The sequence below is a fragment of the Eurosta solidaginis genome, chromosome 5, assembly GCF_040869045.1.
Source record: "Eurosta solidaginis isolate ZX-2024a chromosome 5, ASM4086904v1, whole genome shotgun sequence".
Taxonomy (NCBI): domain Eukaryota; kingdom Metazoa; phylum Arthropoda; class Insecta; order Diptera; family Tephritidae; genus Eurosta; species Eurosta solidaginis.
In genome coordinates this window covers 189,213,653-189,229,351 of record NC_090323.1, presented here as the reverse complement: position 1 = coordinate 189,229,351, position 15,699 = coordinate 189,213,653, and the positions used below count along the sequence as shown (strand labels likewise).

At 36.2% G+C, this 15,699-nt stretch overlaps 1 protein-coding gene across 1 annotated transcript in view; it reads right to left on the bottom strand.

Annotated features, from left to right (window-relative positions):
- LOC137251915 (uncharacterized) overlaps window positions 1-15,699 on the bottom strand; it is a 37,136-nt gene that overhangs the window by 7,385 nt on the left and 14,052 nt on the right. The window lies entirely within an intron of this gene.

Here is a 15,699-nt window from a genome sequence, read left to right as displayed (position 1 = left end):
AGATTCCCCTCGTTTTTCGGGGATTTGTAGTTATCTCAATTAGCACGCCACCTAGCGGAACTTTGTTTTCTATAAATTGTATTGTCGCCGGGTCTCGAACTATGTGCTAAGGTACAAGTCTCTAGGTAACCGGGAAGTTAGTTAAAAATGCATTGAAAGATTCCCAAATTAAAATTAATTTTCCTAATATCTCGATCCATGCGCCACCTAGCGGAATTATTTTGATAAAATATTGCATTGTCACCGAGTTCTGACTTACGGCTCAAGTTTCATGTCTCAAGCTCACCGGGAAGTTACTCAAAAATCGATTGCAAGATTCCCCTCGTTTTTCAAGAATTTGTAGTTATCTAGCTTAGCGCGCCACCTAGCGGAATTTTGTTTTCTGTAAATTGTATTGTAACCAAGCCTAGAACTGTGTGCCAAGTTTCAAGTCTCTAGGTCACCGGGAAGTTAGTTAAAAATGGATTGAAAGATTCCCAAATCAAAACTAATTTTCTTAATATCTCGATCCATGCGCCATCTAGCGGATTTTTTTTGATCAAATATTGCATTGTCACCGGGTTCTGACTCACGGCCCAAGTTTCAAGTCTCTAGCTCACCGGGAAGTTACTTAAAAATCGATCGCAAGATTCCCTGCGTTTTTTCAGGGATTTTCGTTTATCTCGATTCGTCTGCTACCTGGCGGCATTTTGTTTTCCACGAGTTGTAGTGCCATCGACTCGCAAACTATGTGCTAAGTTTCAAGTCTCTGGATCACTGACAATTTAGTTAAAAGTCGATCGCAAAATTTCCATTTTAAAATTAGTTGTCTGTATATCTCGATCCGTGCGCCACCTAGCGGATTTTTTTTCATTTACATTGTAATGTCTCCCAGATCTGAACTATGTTCTAAGTATCAAGTGTCAAAAATTCGTATGGAAATGAGGGGACAAACATGAACGCGACTTAATATGAAGGTATGTCGGAAATTTACTTTGTGTAACTTCTACTTTATTATGTGGTTAAATATTGAAAAGATTTTAAGTAAGCAGATATAAGATTGTTAGAAAATTTATGAATGTAACAGATTTTTTTTGAGTTCAATTCAGAATACCGGAATAGAAATATCTAATTTAATTTATAATTATTTGATAAATTGTTAAAATCTGTTTGACTAAGAATAAATTTAAAACATAAAAACTAAAAGCATGTTCTAAATCCTTGAACCTACAGGTATAATAAAATGTCTCCCCATTTCCTCTTACAATAAAACGTGATAAGTGAAATATCATTGATTCAAAACCATTTTTTGCTAAGTTATAGCTTATTATTTTCGTCTACGACCCTTTTTAAAATCTTTTATATAAAAGTGGGCGTGGTCTTTAACCGATCTCGTAAATTTTTCCTAGAAATATTTCCTGCTATAGGGTAAATTTGTGTACCGTTATTTGTTCTTCGAGTTATGGCTCCCGAAACATAGAAAATTGCTTAGTCATAAAAGGGGCGGTGCCACGCCCATTTTTTAAATTTGAAGTTTTTCCTATTTATTGTTATAATTCAATTTAGAAAGTAAAATTCTATTGACACAAAGCTCTGTTTTGCAAAGATATAGCTTATTTTATTTGTCCACGACCTTTTTAAAAATCTTTTATATAAAAGTGGGCGTGGTCCTTAACCGATTTCGTTAATTTTTCTTCAAAGCATTCCTTATAGTAAAGATTTAACGATTTTTGGTTTATGATTAATAATATTTGTAACATTGATTTTATCACAAGTGGGTGGTGCCACGCCCATTTAAAAAAATTTTTCCAAATTTTTATCAAGAGTCTCAATATCAGTCCACATGTCAAATTTCAACATTCTAGGTGTATTATTTACTAAATTATCTTTTCCAACATTTTATATATAAAAAAAGTGGGCGTGGTTATCATCCGATTTGGCTCATTTTCAATACCAATCTATTCTTGGTCCAGATAAGCTTGTGTACCAAATTTGGTGAATATCTCTATATTTACTCAAGTTATTGTGTTAACGGGCAGACGGACGGACGGACGGACACGGCTCAATCAAATTTTTTTTCGATACTGATGATTTTGATGTATGGAAGTCCATATCTATGTCGATTCCTTTATACCTGTACAACCAAACGTTATCCAATCAAAGTTAATATACTCTGTATGCAAAGCACGCTGAGTATAAAAATCTGCACTATTTGTATTCGCCACAACTCATTCCGGCCACATGAAGGAAAAACAAGGATGGTGTTTATTCCGAAGTCGGGAAGAGCTACTACTATTCGAAAGAACTACAAATATTCGAAATATCGCTGCATAGATAACGCATCCAGGCAGGGGAAGAAGGAGAAAAAGAGAAAACGAGAGAGAGAAAAAGAGAAAACGAGAGAGAAAAAGAGTTTGAGAAAACTTTTGAAAGATAGAAAAAGGGAGAAGGAAGTGGTAGTGGGAGAGGAAGTCATAGTGGGAGAGGATGTCAAAGACGAAATGCAAATAATTAAAGATAGAAACTTCTATTAAAGTTATTCAAGTAAACCTACCCTGCAGGAAAAATGGTACACAGTCACGCAAAGCACCAGGTTCGCACTGTGTACTTCTGAACTGGTGTTTATCGGATGCTGAGCGGGAGAGTTGATAACCACTCTAGTACCTACAGCGCTTAAGTCTAGGCTTTAAAAATTTAAATTATTTACTCAAAGACATCGACTATTTCATGACTGAACTAGTTAAGAACGCGTTCAAAATGTCTGCAAAGTGTCAGTTAAAAGCACTGCAAGGGTGCAGAGAACTAGTACCATATGGGCAGGAGCGTCGAAACGTTTTGTCTTTACAAGGTAGTCCGACTTAGAAAAAGTGGGCGTGGGTAACGTCCATTTTTATATATTACGTCCATATAATATATACTTGGTCAAGTTAAGCTACTATACCAAATTTCGTAGATATCTCAATTTTTACTCAAGTTGTCGTGTTAGCAGACGGGCGGACATGACTCAATTAAAATCTTTTTCGATGCTGATAATTTTGATATGAGGAAATCTATATCAAACTAAAGTTATAATAACCTTGTGTGCAAATACACGCTGGGTATAAAAATCCAACGAATTTGTAAATATATCGTATGAAACAAGAAAACTGAAGTCGTTAAAAAGTTCTGATAAAACTAATCTTTGTTTTCAACCTAAATCTTGTGTATGTAGCCTATCTATCAGTGGCGCTCCAATAAATTAGTTGTTATAAATTTCTTGAACAATCGAAACTGACTTCACAATTGTTTTTGTTTTTATCGGCCTATTGATAAATGATTCAAGGTTCGATTCGAGCTCAAGGCCAGAACAATAATTTTTTCTAATGATAATTATTGTTATTTTTTAATTTTTCTAAATTTGAAAAATTGTATTTTACAATTGGACTTTACAATGTGTAAACTAAAAATTAATACTAATAAACAAAATTCTTATCGATTTCTGTAAGCCCACCCAATTTATAGATATTAAGTAATCACCGTTTATGTTATAAATAACAGGAAAAGTACTTGGCCCTCTTTATGTGGAAATATTAAAAGTCGGACTGTCATAAAATATTTTAGTATTTTTGACCATGTTTATAGATAGGATGAGATATGCAATTATAAAATCCTTTTTTTTTTGTGTGCAATTCTTTCCCAGTGTTTCCTCTATCAAATATTCATTCTAAACACAGTCTCGCCCACTTTTGTCAGTGTTTAAAACTTAACATCCTCTTAGTTGCGCTGGTCTCAAGTCCAAACACTCTTAATACCAGTTTAGACCTCAGCGCCATTTTTTTTTTAACGAATATCATCAAGGCCATGAGTTAGGAGAGGGAGGAAGGATCACATTGTGATATTAACTGTTTGCTGCTAGCACGAGACATTTTAGGCAGGCCAACAACCAAAAACGGCCCTCAGAGAACGTTAATCGCCTTATCGGAAGAATCAATAATTTTAAGAGCTCCAATCTTTCCGCGACCTGATGGGGTTATTTTATGAAATTAGTAGGAAAAATTAATTAATTAATTTGGATATCTTGACAAACAGATCTTTTTAACAAAACTCAAATGCTTAAATAATTAATCGGTAATCCCATTACAAGGTTTAACTGTTCTAGCTGTCTGCATAGGATGGCGAGCGACGTCCCTGCTAGACAGCTATCAGTCATTTGAGGCATCAATTCACAGATATGGCTGACGGATATTTACATCACAGCGTAGAGCAAAGTTTCTATCAGGTTGTTAGAAGCGACATGACAAACCTGATGTAAACATTTTGTATACGTGTATGCATACACATACACACTGTAACGAATTTACTTGCAAATCCTCTTATTTGCAACCTTCTGCTAAGTTCGAATCACTAAACTGTTGAATAAATAACTCCAATATTGAATAATGGAAAAATGGTCTTTATTAAAGTACTTCACAATAACACTTATACTTTCCAACTAGCTGGCTTAATAAGCAAACTGATTGATAGCTCAAATGAAACTCTACTATTGCCCGACAGATTGTGTGCTTAATCAATAACTGCATGATAGGTCAAATCAAACTGAATTCCAGCGCCTCTACATTTGCTGCCTTTTATCTTTTAAACTCTCTGATTTCAACGTTCGCATCTTCTAGGCGCTTCCATTTCCAGAATCTACTAGTTGCCATCAGCTCTCAAATGTCTCAGCTGTAACTACAATTGCACGATTTTATAGCTTCTCTCATTGCATACTTTCAGGAGTATCTCAGATATATGCATGTGTTTGTGCATTGATTCTCCGCTGCTCGTATACGTACATGGTACATATGTGGAGACGCAATTATTGTTTCGTTTATGTAGATACATAATGATTGATCTATGGATGTGCATGATATCACTGTTTAGCATCGGCTTAGAGATAGCAGCACCCCTTAGTTTTGCTAATATTCGTAACAATACCATGGTTTTCCATAGGAATAAAAGGAAAAATTTATGCGAGTGTATTAGTGATGTCAAAAATTCTGTTAATGAGTTGGAGTTTCCGTCAGCTCTGTCTAGCAGGGGTGCGCCTCAATGACTGATCTACAGATATAAATATGTCTCACTTCTCATTATCAATCTCCTGTTCTCCACGTTGACTGGCTCAGTTGACTCCAAACAACTTTTGGAGAACAGATAAGCCAAGTAGGCTGATGTAAAGACTCAAGAATTCCAGCAAATCAAATCGCGCCTGCACCAGTCGGGTTAGAATGATTACAAGGAACGGAGAGGGGGTCCCAAGCCGCCTGAGAAGTTACCTTTTAAATATTTTGTGAACGTGTCTGTGACTGAATCACGCCAGAAATTCTGAACAGATTTTGATGAAATTTAATGCAAAGATATCCGATAACCTGAAAAGTTTTACTAGTTAAGTTTTTCTTTGAAAAAGAGGGGCGTTGGCCCCACGCCACTTAGAAAATTATTTTTTTTACCTGCCCCCCAGGGTATTATAACTTTGATTGGATAACGGTTGGTTGTACAGGTATAAAGGAATCGAGATAGATATAGACTTCCATATATCAAAATCATCGGTATCGAAAAAAATTTGATTGAGCCATGTCCGTCCTTCCGTCTGTCCGTTAACACGATAACTTGAGTAAATATTGAGACATCTTCACCAAATTTGGTACACGAGCTTATCTGGACCCAGAATAGATTGGTATTGAAAATGAGCGACATCGGATGATAACCACGCCCACTTTTTATATATATAACATTTTGGAAAACACAAAAAACCTGATTATTTAGAAAATAATACACCTAGAATGTTGAAATTTGACGTGTGGACTGATATTGAGACCCTTGAAAAAAATTTTAAAATGGGCGTGGCACCGCCCACTTGTGATAAAATCAATTATACAAATATTATTAATCATAAATCAAAAATCGTTATTTTACTATGGGGAATGCTTTGAAGAAAAATTAAAGAAATCGGTTAAGAACCACGCCCACTTTTATATAAAAGATTTTTAAAAGGGTCGTGGACGAATAAAATAAGCTATATCTTTGCAAAAAAGAGCTTTATATCAATGGTATTTCATTTCCCAGGTGGATTTATAACAATAGGAAAAACTTCAAATTAAAAAAGGCGTGGCCTCGCCCCTTTTATGACTAAATAATTTTCTATGTTTCGGGAGCCATAACTCGAAGAAAAATTAGCGGATCGTAATAAAATTGGGTACACAAACTTTCCCTATAGTAGAAAATATTTCTAGTAAAAATGGACGGGATCGGTTAAAGACCACGGGAACTGAGATATAAAACAAGTTTAAAAGGGTCGTAGACTAGAATAATAAGCTATAACTTAGCAAAAAATTGTTTTGAATCAATGATATTTCACTTATCAAGTTTTATTTGTAAGAGGAAATGGGGAGACATTTTTCTTTTAAACGGGCGGTGCCACGTGTTATGTAGAAAAGTAATTTATCTGAAATGAAATGTGCCATTGAAGCTCACGCTGAGTATATAATGTTCGGTTACACCCGAACTTAGACACCTTTACTTGTTTATATTATATTTATCGAAAATGTCGACGAAGTATGTACATCTGTTCATTATATACATATCACATATCTTATACAACCGATTACTCGTATATTACGAATGGGATAAGATAACTGCTCAGCTCCATTCATGAAAAGTAAAAAGTCTTCGGTACAGCCGAACAGCCCGTCCTTTCTTGTTACTAATTGTTTTTGCTCGTTGTAATTCTCAGTATACTGCCCTTGACCTCTTCGACCTCCCCTCCTTAGGGGCAAACTTTATTAATCGGTATAGCGCTGAATTTATTTGACCTACACCAATAAAATTTGGTACCTATGTCATACAGATCGAGCTCTTAGCAACTTATAAGTGACAAGCACTGACCTATTTCGGGACAGTCTTCTGATAAATTCGGGATTGTTTTCGGCTTAAATAAATAAAAAACATTGATGTAAGGCGCGATAACCTCCGAAGAGATTTTTAGCCGAGCTTCTGTTCCAATTTACGTCGTGCTCCTTTTAAATTTTCTTACAAATTGGCGGGACGGGACCTACATGTTTTATGTCGACTCCAAACGGCATCTGCAAGGCAGAAAAAATTTTACTGAGTTGCTTTTCATGACAGAAATACACTCGGAGTGTTTGCCAAATCACTGTCGAAGGTCGACCCCGCATTGTAAAACTTTTCTAATTGAAAAAAACTTTTTCATAAATTTTCGATGTTGTTTTCACCGGGAGTTGAACCAACGATCTTCGGTGTAGTAGGCGGAGCATGCTACCACCACACCATGGCAGCATTATTCTGCGATAATTTTGGAACCATTTTTGGTATCATTTTGAGAATACTTATATCGAATTCGTTTCATTATAATTTCAATACTATTTCGGAATTGTATTCGAGAATATTTCGGGATAGTTTTGGAATATTTGGGTACTATTCCCAAATCAAACCGCAATCTTTTCGGAACAGTCCCGATAATTCCGGAAATTTTCCGGGATCACTCCAGGATTGTTTTCGGAATCAGTTTCAGAACACTTGGGATCAATTTCAGGATCACTGCTGTAAGCTTTTAGGTGTCAATTCGAGACTATTTCGGGATCAATATAAAATTTATTTTGAGACAATCGTTGAATGATTTTGGCATTGTTCTCGCGATAGATTAGGTATTACTTCAGGAATGTTTTCAGAATCACCTCGGAACTATTTCGAGAGTTTCCAACCTCTCCCCCTTCCATATCTTTCCTTTCCGCCAAATTTTTAGTAGTATATATAAATACACTTGTGTACCAACTTTCATAGAGATACCTCGATCCAAATTTTGAGTACAAATAAACTTCAGGACATTAATCGACTCCGCTCGTTGTAATTTCGATACGCCTCCTTAATTTGTTCATCTCTACTTCTTCTCGTAATTACAAACAATCAAACGTATGCCCGGTTTTTCAGTAGTTTGTTAAGCTAAGCTTAAACTAAGTTTGCTTAAACTCCTGTCAAATTTTATCCGCGAAGTATATATCTAGTTCCGGAGGTGATATCCAACATCATTATTTAATTATTCTTAAACCATATAGTTCCCGAGTTGATAACCAACTTTATTCTCTAATTACTATACAACCTTTAAGAAATTTTGTAAAATTTGGAGTTCTCGAATCGATATCCAACGTTATTATCATTATCAAACTATTATCCAACTTTTGAGAGATTTTGAGAAATGTACTGTTCTCAAATTAATATTCAACACATTTCTCCAGTTGATATCCTACGTTGGATATAGAGTTGAAATAAAATCTACAAGGTGGTACCACCAACGCCAGCAGCTGTTTATTGTGAGAAACAAGGTTGCCACTTCGGTCCATTTGGACCAAAAATGTTCCCTTCCAACCCCATTTAGTCCGCTGGTCCCTTTTTCTCAATTTTGGTCCTTTTTCGGCACGGTTTTGGTAATTTTATTTATTTTTTTTTTTTTTTCACTGAAACAAAATAAATTCAAAATTCTGCTAATAAAATTTGCCACACATTTGTTAATCCACATATAATTTTCAATTTACTTTAATGGAATTCTTACCACGAAAATTGCTCTATCAATAAAATGTAGCAGAACAATGGCATTTCACCTGGAAGATAATTTAGGCGAGGCATTAAAAAGAGAAGTGTTGATTGTTCGGGCAAACACATTGTCATTAATTTTTGATGAAACAACGGACTTATCAGAAAAAATGGTTGTTTTAGTGGTTAGATATTTCGATCGGTTATCAAACACTTTTCGTGATATATTTTTGTGACTAGTGGAGCAAAAAAAGTTTATTTCAAATACACGTGTCTGGAAGAGAATAGCTTAAGCTGCAACCGTGTTAACTTTTATATTGACAGTCAAGCAGCAATTAAGGCAATAATCTCGCATAGCACAGCATCTAAATGCGTGTTAGAGTGTAAGCAGTCTCTGGAGAGAATCGGGACAGGGAGAAGCATACATCTATATTGGGTCCCAGGGAATATGGGAATAGATGGGAATGAAAAAGCGGACGAACTAGCTAAAAAGGGCGCAACCCTTGAAGCTTGCTCCGTAGATGTCCCAATTAGATTGGGCGAGATTAAGCGAAGGCGAGAGGTGCACATGATCGACCAAGCGGGAAAGGCGTGGGTTCAAGCGCGGCGCTGTAAAGTCGAAGGTTATGTGTAGGTCTTACAAGCTTATACTAACACAGTTGCTTCTATCATGAAAAAGACTCATGACGGGTATTCTGACTGGACACTGCCTTCTGGCGTCACATGCCTTTAAATTAGGCTTGGTCAGTGATAGCAGATGTAGGAAGTGCGGGTTGGAGGAGGAAACGATCGAGCACGTTCTGTGCTCGTGCCCTGCACTTGCCAGGCTAAGACTCCAGCTATTAGGAGTGATACAGCTGTCAGATCTAGAAGCAGCATGTGGCTTAAGTCCTAGGAAGCTTCTAGTATTTTCCAAAAGGACGGAGTTATTTTATAACATAGGTCCTGGTTTTTGATAAGGGTTTTCAGTTTGGTCGTTAAAACAAACTTCTGGTAACACTACGGACTCAACCAGTCTATGTGAGGTCCTCATGGACCGGCCAGTTCAACCTACCTACCTACGTGTGTCTCTACGAAATATTACAAAGAACTGAAAACTAAGTAAAAGAATGAAACTAATTTGATCTAGACAAACAGTAATACCTTTCAAATTAAAAAAAATGCTATGCAAAAGTTTTGAAATCGTTACTCTTAGTTTGGAACGTTGATATTTAAGTCTTTCTCACCCTGTTTAAAGCAGCTCAGTGAGTTCAAGGAATTTCAGGACTATTGTGGTGTAAAGATACTTGAAAACTTAGTACTTGTGCCAAGTAATATTTTAACTGGAATTAAGGCAGAAATACTTTTTGAAAGTCATAGCTTCATAAATGTGGAAGGAATTGCGATTAAAAAATTTATTTTTATATTCAGCTTTTGAAGCAAATGCAAAAGGGGTTTGATTTCGGAAGAAGTGTTTTGTGTAAAATTATTCCCGTAGGTGCTTGCAAAACCCCATAAACTTCAATCACAACACTGTTAACTAGTTTCTCATACCTAATTACATGTAATCATCTGGTTCAGTTATTACGCAGTTGAAACTTTTGAAACGCTTGGATTTTAGTGTGAGTTCAAAACTCACACTTACTGAATCTAGGCTCAGGTATGAAGTTTAAACTGGGTTGCTTAATTTAGCAACTATAAAAATAGCATTAACACAATTGCTTAGTTTCATTTACGATTTACTGAGTTTGCCACAACGCAAATTTTTTAGCCGTTCCTTAGTAAAACCTAACTGCGCTATACATTTTATTTCATTGCAATCAAGCAAAACTAGGTTCACAACCTTTGGTTGGTGAAAGACATAGACTTATCCTAGATATGTGAAAATGTAATACCCGATGTTCACTTTATTTTTGTTTGTGCAGTTTAAATTAAAGCCAAGTGTCTGCTTTATTAAAATTTTATATAGAAAATCACAGAGACATCCTAACATTTTTGCTTTTTACAACGAATGCGACACTCTAGTAATTTGCCTAATTGTTTGTATACCAATAAAATAAAACTAAATTTTGGTCCTTTTTTTCGATGAATTTTGGTCCCAAATGAAAACATGGTGTGGCAACCGTGGTGAGAAATAAACAACTGGTTTATAGCAGTAATGAAGCGTAATTAATCAAAAACAAGTAAGGAAGGCTAAGTTCGGGTGTAACCGAACATTACATACTCAGCTGAGAGCTATGGAGACAAAATAAGGGAAAATCACCATGTAGGAAAATGAACCTAGGTAACCCTGGAATGTGTTTGTATGACATGTGTACCAAATGGAAGGTATTAAAGAGTATTTTAAGAGGGAGTAGGCCATAGTTCTATGGGTGGACGCCATTTAGGAATATCGCCATAAAGGTGGACCAGGGGTGACTCTAGAATTTGTTTGCACGATATGGGTATAGAGTTGGGATTCTACCGGGTAGTAACCATTTTTATTGGTAAATACCAGGAAAATACCCGGAGTATTCCTTTTTTGTATCTTTTTTTGGGTATTTAAAAATCATTTGAATCGAGGCTGCTTGGAATTACAATTCAGCAATTAAATTTATACGTCATTTGAAATTAAAAAAATTTCGTTTTGATTTTAAACAAACAACCCAGCAAACACTCGGAGTCAACAATTAGTCTGAAAGGAGTCCAAACTTTGGATCGTTTGCACTCGTTATGAACTCATTTAGGATCCTAAAGCGAATTCCATATGCTCATATTTTGCCTTTAACATAAGTCTTATACAAGCCTCCTTCCGATATCATATATGAGCCTTATTGGCGTCATATACTGCTAATTTTGAGTCTTTTAATGACACTACTCAGGGCTTTTAGGAAGAATTTTTGACATACAAATTAGAGATATACGCCGCCGATAAACGCCGCCGATTTCGGTCGTTTTTCGCACGGCGCCGCCGAATGTCAAAAATATCATAAAAATATTTTCTACTCGTTTAAGACTGTTTAGGCTATTTATTGTTCATGTCGAAAATTTGTCGAATATGGTCGAAAATCGTATCAAGGGATGCGCATCACTGCCAGTGATAAGAAACTAATTGCGAAATTTAATTCTTTCTAACTGCTAAAAAGTTATTTAAAAAAACAGGCGCTTTCGATGTCAGCTTAAAACCGCCTTTGCATCACCCAATTCACCAAGTTATTAAAACAAAACACCAAAAGAAAAGTTATATAATAAATTTATATGCTCAGTTTGCATATTTTTTTTTCAAAAAATGAATAATGAATTCAAATAAAATGACGTAAGGCGAACATGTGTTCAAATTGTTCTAAGGTTGTTAAAAAAAGCAAATTGCCCAAAAAAAGGTGCCGATTTTTTAAAGAATTTTATATTGCGATTGGCTGAAAGAATCAGCTAAATCAGGCAAAATCCCTATCCAAAACTAGTCCCTTGGAGTGAATCACATTGATTATGGCCTATCAACCAAGTTTAAATATGACCTACACGTTACGGCTCCTTTTACAAATGTGAATACGTAGGCACATACATACATATATTTACCAGGTGAGGCTTTGTTCTTCGCAAGAACACTCAAAGGGGTGAAAAAAAGCTTTCCCAAGACAGTCGAACTAATGACCATGTGTGCTACTACCCTAACGTAGTGGACAGTCGAACTAGTCATCCATAATGAGCTTTTATATCATAATGCCGGAAAACAGCAGTTAACATATTTCACCTTAAAATCGGTCGACTTTCATTCTTAAATATCGTTTTGATTTAACAAAGACTATCGAAATTAATGTAGTGAACACAAACGTCTGCAAACTTTGGTCTACATTTTAGAAATTTTATCCAGGGTCCTTGTAAAATTTTAATTATATAGATGCGCCGAGGGTTATACGATTTTCACCCATGAGTTACGCAATGACATCCACTTAGGCTGCTTATGATTTCGAGGGCGGCATCCATGGCCGAATAGTCACTCCCTAACGTTTCAAGGTGTTTCTCTGTTGTAGCTAGGCAGCATAGCGGGACAAAAACATCCGTTATAAAGTCTTCGGAGCTACAGCTAGAGCTTCTAGGAAAGTGACGTCGACGAAGTTATGAGTTCGAAGTCGCAGTCCTATAGCTTCTGTGTTGGCATATGGTGTGAGGGCAGGAGGCGTGGTAGCGACTGGTGGTCGGGATTGCTACTGTTCGCACATCGGGAATTGTAGCTCTTAAACACAGCCGAAAAAACTGGAGGCGCCATGTGCCACGAGAGTCCTGAGTATTAGACCATTAATAGCAACCGTAAGTCGCCTTTGTGAGTGACCGCCAAGGAGCCACAAATGATTTAAGGAAATTGTGTTTGCGACGATTATTAGGAGTTAACCCCAGGTGAAACTACGCTTTGCACCAGATATACAGACAAAAGTGTGACCATTTCATGTATCTCCATTTCTGTTCAACAGACGCAGCAGTACCAATTTCAAAGACCGGGGTTAGGTTCGAAGCCTCTCTGGAGTAAGTGAACGAGGGACAATCCCTCCGCAAAGAGCTACTCCTGAAAATTTTTGAACGATCTGCGAGATTTTCGGGCAAAAGCCTAGGATCTTTCCGAAATGGCCAAAACGTTAATTTCCTTAAATACATACAAGCAAAACCTTTCCTAAGTATTTTTTTAAATAGAAAAATCAAGAAAAGTAAGAACACTGGCGTACGTCAGCGCGCCGCTCACGCCGCCGCCGATAAAGTGATCGGCGTAAACATCTAATACATATATCCGAAGCGGAAAACATAGGGGGGAAAATTGTTTTAATAAAACTCCCATGAGATAAGATAGAAATGAAATAAGTATTAGTTGAATTAATTATTTATTTAGAATAAATTTTCGCAGAAAAATGTATGAGTTTTTATTCCGGCGCTGCATAGTTTACTGATTTTAATATTTTTCGTTTGTTCATAATTTCATTAAATTGGAGTCATAAAAGGCTCAGAAAAGCGTCGAAACGCATAGGAGGGTAAAATAAAATTTAATTTTTGCCTTTTATTAACGGCTTAAAAGCTCCTAACTTAGCATGAAAAATTATCATTTATCAACTATATTTATGTTCGTCACAGCGAGTTTGGAACAAATTTTGAATCTTTGTTACGACAATTTTTCATTTTAATACAAAATGAATTACATTTACAATTATTGTTACACTTGCTATTCTTTTTTTGTATATGCATCGACGTTTTTCCGCTCATGGACGCTTCTTGACATTTTTAATGTGACCGCAAAGCTGCCACGCTCTGTCCAGGTGTGTCGAACTATATATGACCCCAATAAGCGCTGACGATGCCTAATAAATAGGCCAAATATGTGTCAGATAATCAGAGTTTATTAGAGGTAGAAATGACGTCGGAGAGTTCCAGTAGAGTATAATATGTGCTGTTTATACGCCTTTTAAGGCTTATGTCGGACTCTCATTTAGGCTCAAATGATATACGTTAATAGGTTCATATAGAACGACCATTGTAAGAAGGAAATACATTGGTTTCGGCCTCCCAAATGAGCACAAACCGACTGTAAACGCTCCAATTTAGATATTTTTCAGACTCTTTTGACTTAAAATGTTTACTGGGTAAACTTACATTTTTGCAACGGTATGTATTATTGGCTAAATATTTTTGAAAAACGCTGGATTACAGATTAAAACTAATTCAACCGATAGTGTAATGGATAACTACCTACCAATATAGGACAAATTGGGTACATTTTGGATTGAATTTGTGTGTTTGTTTCCCATATTTTCCAAAAGATTATTTTTACCGTTCTTTTGGGTAAATATTTGGGTATTTACCCATTTTTACCATACATAACCAATTTACCGGGTATTTACCATTTGGGTATTTAACCCTTTCCCATCTCTATATGGGTATCAAATTAAAAGTGTTAATGAGTATTTTAAAAGGGAGTGGGCCTTAGTTCTATAGGTGGACGCCTCTTCGAGATATCGCCATAAATGTGGGCCAGGGGTGACTCTAGAATTTGTTTGTACGATATGGGTATCAAATGAAAGGTGTTAATGAGTATTTTAAAAGGGAGTAGGCCTTAGTTCTATAGGTGGACGCCTTTTCGAGATATCGCCATAAAGGTGGGCCAGGGGTGACTCTAAAATTTGTTTGTACGATATGGGTATCAAATGAAAGGTATTAATGAGTATTTTAAAAGGGAGTAGGCCTTAGTTCTATAGGTGGACGCCTTTTCGAGATATCGCCATAATGGGGACCAGGGGTGACTCTAGAATTTGTTTGTACGATATGGGTATCAAATGAAAGGTGTTAATGAGTATTTTAAAAGGGAGTGGTGGTAGTTGTATATGACCAAAATGTGGACCAGGGTGACCCAGAACATCATCTGTTGGGTACCGCTAATTTATTTATATATGTAATAACAAGAACAGTATTCCTGCCAAGATTCCAAGGGCTTTTGATTTCGCCCTGCAGAACTTTTTCTTTTTCTTCTACTTAATATGGTAGCTGTCACACCTATTTTTTAAAGTTTTTTTCTAAAGTTATATTTTGCGTCAATAAACCAATCCAATTACCATGTTTCATCCATTTTTTCGTATTTGGTATAGAATTATGGCATTTTTTTCATTTTTCGTAACTTTCGATAGCGAAAAAGTGGGCGTGGTCATAGTCGGATTTCGGCCTTTTTTTACAGCAATACAAAGTGAGTTCAGATAAGTACGTGAACTGAGTTTAGTAAAGATATATCGATTTTTACTCAAGTTATTGTGTTAACGGCCGAGCGAAAGGACACTTGAGTCCATTTAGAGAAATTTTTTCAACATAAGTAATAGCATTTTTCTCGAGTTGAGCCAGTTTCGAGAAAACGCTTGAGATTTTAGAAGTATGCCTAGTTATCAACATGAGCTCTAATGGTACACAAGCCCAAATGCTTGTTGGGTATATTCGACGCCATATCGAACGCACGCACGCAAATAACTGAAAGGTTAACTAGAGTTTAACCCTGCCAAATCGGCCGCTTAAGCTCAGCTTAAACTTCAGTTAAAGTAGACTAAAAAACTGCAGAATAAGTTTAAGCGCAGTTTAACTGACAAACTCAGTTGAACTTGTATTGAAAACCGGGCCTTAATATACCATTTTATATTCATGAATGAATGAATGAGAGTATACTGATAACGACATTTG